Raw genomic sequence first — 8849 nt, forward strand, 5'->3', positions numbered from 1 at the left:
GTGCAAAGCTGTCATCAAGGCAAAGTTGCTACTTTGAAGAAACTAAAATATAAACACTTTTTGGTTGACTACATGATTCCATATGTGTTACTTCATAGATGTGATGTCCTCACTATTATTCTACAATGTAGAAAATAGTAAAAATGAAGAAAAACCCTTTAATGAGTAGGTGTGTCCGAACTATTGACTGGTACTGCATATATATATACAGTTGAAGTCGGAAGTTTACATACACCTTAGCCAAATATATTTAAACTCAGTTTTTCAAAATTCATGACATTTAATCCAAGTAAAAATTCCCTGTCTTAGGTCAGTTAGGATCATCACTTTATTTTAAGAATGTGAAATGTCAGAATAATAGTAGAGAGAATGATTTATTTCAGCTTTTATTTATTTCCTCACATTTCCAGTGGGTCAGAAGTTTACATACACTCAATTAGTATTTGGTAGCATTGCCTTTAAATTGTTTAACTTGGGTCAAACGTTTCGGATAGCCTTCCACAAGCTTCCCACAATAAGTTGGGTGAATTTTGGCCCATTCCTCCTGACAGAGCTCGTGTAACTGAGTCAGGTTTGTAGGCCTCCTTGCTCACACATGCTTTTTCAGTTCTGCCCACAAATTTTCTATAGGATTGAGGTCGGGGCTTTGTGATGGCCACTCTAATACCTTGACTTTGTTGTCCTTAAGCCATTTTGACACAACTTTGGAAGTATGCTTGGGGTCATTGTCCATTTGGCAGACCCATTTGCGACCAAGCTTTAACTTCCTGACTGATGTCTTGAGATGTTTCTTCAATATATCCACATAATTTTCTATCCTCATGATGCCATCTATTTTGTGAAGTGCACCAGTCCCAAGCACTCCCACAACATGATGCTGCCACCCCAGTGCTTCACGGTTGGGATGGTGATCTTCAGATTGCAAGCCTCCCCCTTTTTCCTCCAAACATAACGATTGTCATTATGGTCAAACAGTTCTATTTTTGTTTCATCAGACCAGAGGACATTTCTCCAAAAAGTACGACCTTTGTCCCCATGTGCAGTTGCAAACCGTAGTCTGGCTTTTTATGGCGGTTTTGGAGCAGTGGCTTCTTCCTTGCTGAGCGGCCTTTCAGGTTATGTCGATATAGGACTCGTTTTACTGTGGATACAGATACTTGTGTACCTTTTTCCTCCAGCATCTTCACAAGGTCATTTGATTGATTTGCACTTTCCGCACCAAAGTATATTCACCTCTAGGAGACAGAACGCGTCTCCTTCCTGAGCGTTATGAAGGCTGCGTGGTCCCATGGTGTTTATATTTGCGTACTATTGTTTGTACAGATGAACGTGGTACATTCAGGCGTTTGGAAATTGCTCCCAAGGATGAACCAGACTTGTGGAGGTCTACAATATTTTTTCGGAGGTCTTGGCTGATTTCTTTAGATTTTCCCGTGATGTCAAGCAAAGAGGCACTGAGTTTGAAGGTAGGCCTTGAAATACATCCACAGGTACACCTCCAATTGACTAATTTTCTGGATTTTTCCAAGATGTATGTATATGTAAACTTCTGACCCACTGGAATTGTGATACAGTGAATAATAAGTGAAATAATCAGTCTGTAAACAATTGTTGGAAAAATAACTTATGTCATGCACAACGTAGATGTTCTAACTGACTTGCCTAAACTATAGTTTGTTAACACGAAATTTGTGGAGTGGTTGAAAAATGAGTTTTAATGACTCCAACCTAAATGTATGTAAACTTCCGACTTCAACTGTGTGTATATATGTTTTTATATATTTTCACAAAACTAGTGCACTGTGCCTTTACTAGAATTAGCAAACTGATATAGATGTCTGTAGTGCGGGCCAAAACTATTTTTCAGCATCTCTGCAAAAAAGGTAGTTCTATATTAAGAACAGTATCTTGCCGGATTCAATATTTGGAATTGTAACTGTCCCTTTCTCTGTGATTGTCATTCTAATGTATTCCAGAAATAACAATACCCTGTCCTTAAATATGTATATCTATTTTCTTGATCAAATAACATGGAAAACAACCACTTTTTTTGTGCAGTATTAATTTACAATACTTTCAAACCACTTAATGTAAATGTGTTACTGGTCATCTAGGTTTGTACCTGTAGACTTTCCTTCACCGTGAAGAAAAATAATACAGTAATTGAGTACATTGAGACATCAAATGGTTTGTGATGTGATGATGTGGCTCAGTTGGTAGAGCATGGCGCTTGCAATGCTAGAGTTGTGGATATGATTCCCATGGGGGACCAGTATGAAAATGTATACACTCACTACTGTAAGTTGCTCTGGATAAGAGCATCTACTGAAAAGGAACTAATATACCATTTCAGTTAACACATAGAAATAAGTTGTATTTCAAGAAACTGGAAAACATATATTAAGCAAGTATTGTTATATTCCACAAGTATTATCAGATTAACTGATTTGTAAAGATAGTTATCAGACTCAAGTTACAAATGCTGGTAAACACTCAAATATATTTAGTTTAAAAAAAAAACACAAAAGTAGTGCACTGGGCCTTTACTAGTCCTGTATTAGCAGACTGTAATAGAAGTCAGCACATTCTTTTTCTGGACCTTTACTAGAATTAATCCGCCCGCCAATGTTCCCTCAAAAAAAAAAAATTGGTCTGCTGAGCGCAAACTTGAACGTAGTGAAAATGTTTACTGTGAAGCTGAAACTGCTTTAAGTTACAATTTTAACATTGGCCAAGTAGGCTACTGTGTGGCTATTTGATCATAATGTAGGCCTACCAGAGTTACCTACCATAAAATACAATGGCGACAATGCATCCCATAAGATTTTAACATGGAAATAGTTGGAAATGTTCTATCATTCAGCCTACAGTAGCAGCCAATGTGTGGTGTTCAATGTAGGGCTACATTCCAAGAGACTTTTGAAAAAAAACATGCAGGGATTGATATTAACCTGTTTAACCACTTGTCCTTCAGACAAGGACTGAACATGTTGTTGTGTTGTTTGATGCAAGAAACCACTTTACAAAAATAAAATGCATTGCTATTCCCATACTATTATTACAGAGAATAAGACAAATTATTCTACCCTCTGCCTATTGGCTACTTAGCTTATTCAAGCCTGTCTCAAAATACAATACTTCCCCTTTAAGACAAAAAACAAATATTTACCTGGCTCATTTTGTGCTCTTGTAAGATGCAATCACTCCCCTATTACTGACTACAAATGATCTATAACTGGGCTAATAACTCATGTTCCAACATGCTTCAAGATGGCCACCATTGTTCCTGTACCCAAGAAAGCAAAGTTAACTGAACTTAATGACTATCGCCCCATAGCACTCACTTCTGTCATCATGAAATGCTTTGAGAGACTAGTCAAGGATCATATCACCTTACCTGTCACCCTAGACCCACTTCAAATTGCTTACCGCCCAAATAGATCCACAGACGATGCAATCGCCATCACAATGCACACTGCCCTATCCCATCTGGGCAAGAAGAATACCTATGTAAGAATGCTGTAAATTGACTATAGTTCAGCGTTCAACACAATAGTACCCTCCAAGCTCATCATTACGCTCTGGGCCCTGGGTTTGAACCCCGCCCTGTGCAACTGGGTCCTGGACTTCCTGACGGGCCATCCTCAGGTGGTGACAACACCACTTCGCTGATCCTCAGCACAAGGGCCCCACAAGGGGGCATGCTCAACCCCCTCCTGTACTCCCTGTTCACCTATGACTGCGTGGCCACCACGCTTCCAACTCAATCATCAAGTTTGCAACAGTAGTAGGCTTGATTGTCAACAATGATGAGACAGCCTACAGGGAGGTGGTGAGGGCTCTGGGAGTATGGTGCCAGGAAAATAACCTCTCACTCAACGTCAACAAAACAAAGGAGATGATCATGGAAACAACCGAGGGAGCACCCCCCTATCCACATTGACGGGACCGCAATGGAGAAGTTCCTCGATGTACACATCACTGACAAACTGAAATGGTCCACCCACACAGACAATGTGGTGAAGAAGGCGCAACAGCTCCTCTTCAACCTCAGGAGGCTGAAGAACTTTGGCTCGGCACCTTAAACCCTCACAAACTTTTACAGATGCACAATTGAGAGCATCCTGTCGGGCTGTGTCACCGCCTGGTATGGCAACTGCACCACCCACAACTGCAGGGCTCTCGAGAGGGTGGTGCAGTCTGCCCAACGCATCACAAACTACCTGCCCTCCAGGACACCTACAACACCCGATGTCACAGGAAGGCCAAAAAGATCATCAAGGACAACAACCACCCGAGCCATTGCCTGTTCACCCCACTATCATCCAGAAGGCGAGGTCAGTACAGGTACATCAAAGCTGGGACCAAGAGACTGAATAACAGTTGCTATCTCAAGGCCATCAGACTGTTAAATAGCCATCACTAGTACATTGGAGGCTGCTGCCTATGTACATAGACTTGAAATCACTGGCCACTTTAATAAATAGAACACTAGTCACTTTAATAATGTTTACATATTTTGCATTACTCATCTCATATGTATACACTGTATTATAAACTGGGTGGTTTGAGCCCTGAATGCTGATTGGCTGACAGCCATGGTATATCAGACCGTGTACCACGGGTATGACAAAACATTAATTTTACGGCTCTAATTTACGTTGGTAACCAGTTTATAATAGCAATAAGGCATCTTTGTGATATATGGCCAATATACCACAGCTAAGGGCTGTGTCCAGGCATGCATGACAACAGCCCTTAGCCGTGGTATATTGGCCATACCACACCCCCTCGGGCCTTATTGCTTAATTCTATTCTACTGTATCTTAGTCTATGCCGCTCTGACATTGCTCATCCATATATTTATATATTCTTAATTCCATTCCTTTACTTTGGATTTGTGTGTATTGTTGTGAAATTGTTAGGTAGTACTTGTTCGATATTACTGCACTGTCGGAGCTGCCTTCCCTGTAGCTCAGTTGGTAGAGCATGGTGTTTGCAACACCAGGGTTGTGGGTTCGATTCCCACGGGGGGCCAGCACAGGAAAAAAAAAAAAATGTATGAAATTGTATGAAATGTATGCATTCACTACTGTAAGTCGCTCTGGATAAGAGCGTCTGCTAAATGACTAAAATGTAAAATGTAAATGTAAAATGGAGCTAGAAACACAAGCATTTCGCTACACCCGCAATAACATCTGCTAAACACGTGTATGTGACCAATACAATTTGATTTGACTTTGCCCCTCTTTTTATGGATATATTTTATTAAACAAAATCCCAGCGGCCTTGGGGTAGGCTGATGTTGATGCTGATGTAAATATGCTAGTTGGCTAGCTCAATATAGATTTTTTAAAGCTTTATAAGGAAGCATTGCATATGTAATCGCATTTGCGTAGTGGCAGTAGAGTAGAGGCACTTACAGAAGTTGCACACATGGGGACTACAGAATTTTTACTAGCCTAGAGTCAGTATTTTTTTGTATTTTATAAAAGTATTTCATGCAATTATACATCATTTTACTTGACTGGGGACTTGGCAGAATACTTTTTAATAGCTTATTGCACAAATTATCAAAATGGCAGGCTACTTTGAGAACTGAGAATCTGAGATCAATAAAAACGATTTGTCTTGATTCCATCAATGGCCCAGGCCTAGGTGTGTTGAGACACATTATGCAACATGGGGAGGAAATTGTTATCCTATAAAAGCTTTTTATTTTCACTGACTCACACAATGATGCGCAGCTCACTTGCCAGCGATGGCCGCAATGCTCTCCTGCCAAAAGCCTACCTCTCTCTTGTTTTACTTTGTAAAACAATGTTCACTCAATAGGCCTATTTGGAAGTTTATAAAATCTTTTGGTAGCCGACAGCAGACAGATTAGAATCTTCACTTTTCAGCGGGTGCAATTTGCTTTCCAACCTGTGTTTTCATGCAATTGTATTTGACATATTGCGAAAGGCCTGTTTTGTCTGCATGCTGTTCACTGACAGATTTGCAGCGTGTTTCTGACTTGTTAACGGGCTACACACAATCTGCAGCTAGGCTATTTAAAAAAATAAGCTATTGATCATCTGTGGCTTAATTATAGGCCTACTCATGGTGTAGTAGGTTATTCTGAAGGATTTCATGTCAACGGACAGCAGTCATTCTATAACTTTTTATTTATAAAATGTATGAGGGTTGCTGCAGCACCTCCAGCACCCGCTGCTATGATGAAGGGCTGCTGCTAGTAGGCTATCCGAATATTGATGACGATGTAAATCAAGTGTTATCAAGTGTTAATCAAATATTATGCTGCTCTGTACAGGGCAGGGTAGGGGTGGAGGGTGGCGAACTCGATGATATCACGATGACTTGGGGGCAGTTGGTTCAGAACAATAACGACAAAAACTGTATAACCCCCCCAAATTTTTTTTATAGCACCACACAAAAGGGCACTTGGCGAGTGGGAGGGTAAAGGTAGAACCCTATCTCCTACTGTTTCTCAGACATGAACTAGCCTTGACTGGTGTGTCAGCACACAGCATTTCATTTTCTCAGAGCCATCTTGTCAACCAATCACCCTCAGCAGCCGTCAGAAACAGCCCTCTCCTCAGCTAATAGCTGCAATGTGTCAAAGCATAACCTCAACATCCACTCCCCCTCAGTGCCATCACTGTGTGCATCAATGTATGGCTGGAGGCGATATGTTTCAGGCATTCACTATGGTCAGGCTTGGGTGGAATGCTTATAAATCAGAAAGTAGTACACACACTTGGGGGCGCTATCCATAGTGTTCGCATCAGTGGCGGTCAGTGCGGTTTAAGATGAGGGAGGACATGTCTTTTTCATGAGCATGGCCTTATTTCTATTACAGCATATTGGATGACTGTCATTCATATTCCATTCACCCAGTTCAATGTAACAGCAATAGGTTTAGGCTGCTACATTATACTCAAACTGTCCCTATACCCCACATGAGGTTGCTACAACCTAGCCTATGAATGAAAGTTTACAACGTAGGTGTGCACAGGTCAAAAGACAAATTTGAGGTGACAGGCAGTGACACATGGACACACCTTGCACACTCTTGCCTACATCTAGCTGATATAGGACGTAATCATTAGTCCAATAATTGCAAACGAGAGTTTCTATTGGACAAATTCAAGTATGTGTAACTCAGTTTTGTTCCGTTTGCTTCCGTTTAAGAAACATTTTTCAACAGAATCGGTGGAATGTATACACCCTGATCACGCGTAAACACAGCCACGTTGTATTCCTTCTCGCACCCATGCGCTCTCCTCCCTTCGCTTGTGGACTTCAATGCACAACACATTAGCTGTATGTGACCAGGCGAAAAAAAACTTTCCAAGCCAAACCATATCATAACCGCTACACACAGCCTTCATTGTTGTCACCATATTAGCTAAAGTAACGTCATAGTCAGCATAGCTAATAGAACTAATGCGTTAGTAAACCCTCTACAATCATGCAGTAATGTTACAGTGTACAGTCAGTAAGCAGTTACACTGGTATGCCCCGGTGGCAATAAGTTAGTAAAACCAAAAGCTTACCTTGACTTGGAACAGTTCCAGCGTTGTATTGGAAAGTCACAGCCGACTAGCTAACATAGAATATGTAGTGTTTGAGAGATAAGCAGCATTTATTATGCACACCTGTTTAGAATGGTATGCACGTGTTCAATGTGTAATATTGGAAATATCTATCAGATTGGATGAGCATAGTCTAATTGGCAGGCCAAGGTATTCAAGTGTGCAGATGAACCGGCTATGTATCTTCTGTCATGTATGAAATAAACCTCTTTGTGATGTCAATGCTTTATACTGTCGAGTTTCTCGTTGCAATAGCTAAAAAGAACCGACTTCCTTCAACCGGGATGCAACAGAATTCTTCTGATTGAGCAGGGTGTTTCAATAGGCTAAACTAGCTAGCTGCAGTTGCTAGCTAAGTAAGTGAAACCGAAAGAAATGATAATCTCTCTCTATATATAGTTCTCTCTTTCTTCTCCTTCATTTTGGATTTTTTTTTCAAAACTGTACAACTATTGTCTTTCTCTCTCTTTGAGTCAACTACCCACCATATTTTATGCATTGCAGTGCTAGCTATCTGTAGCTTATGATTTCAGTACTAGATTAATTATCTGATCCTTTGATTGGGTGGACAACATGTCAGTTCATGCTGCAAGAGCTCTGATAGGTTGGAGGACATCCTCCGGAAGTTGTCATAATTATTGTGTAAGTCTATGGAAGGGGCTGAGAACCATGAGCCTCTTAGGTTTTGTATTGAAGTCAATGTACCCAGAGGAGGACGGAAGATTGCTGTCCTCCGGCAACATGATGGTGCTACCCTACAGAGTGCTGTTGAGGCTACTGTTGACCTTCTTTACAAAATATTGTGTTTTAATCAATTATTTGGTGATGTGATTATATTTAAATAGTTACATCTAAAAGCATAACTTTTTTAATGTTTTACTGTTTACATTTTTATGAAATTCACTGAGGAGGATGATATTCCCCTTCCTCCTCTGAGGAGCCTCCACTGGTTGGTATCATTGTAAGAACATGGTCATTCTTACCCACAGCGATGAGGCTTCTTAATGAGTGTAATGATTAACTGATTCATGATGTCTTCTTATTATGAATGCTTTGTTGTTTGAATCCCTAAAATAGGATAGACAACTTTGAATCAGATATATGTTATGGCTACTAATTTGCCGGCGCCTTCATATGTGTCTTAATGTGTATTTATCATGTTTGTCATTGTTTGTCTCTCTACTCTTTTATTACCTACCGCATCCTGTTTTAGGTGACTAAATTACACAAGCACAAGTATATTGGTAAAGT

This window comes from Salmo salar, chromosome 09 (genome assembly GCF_965601325.2).
Source record: "Salmo salar chromosome 09, fSalSal1, whole genome shotgun sequence".
NCBI classification, from domain to species: Eukaryota; Metazoa; Chordata; class Actinopteri; order Salmoniformes; family Salmonidae; genus Salmo; species Salmo salar.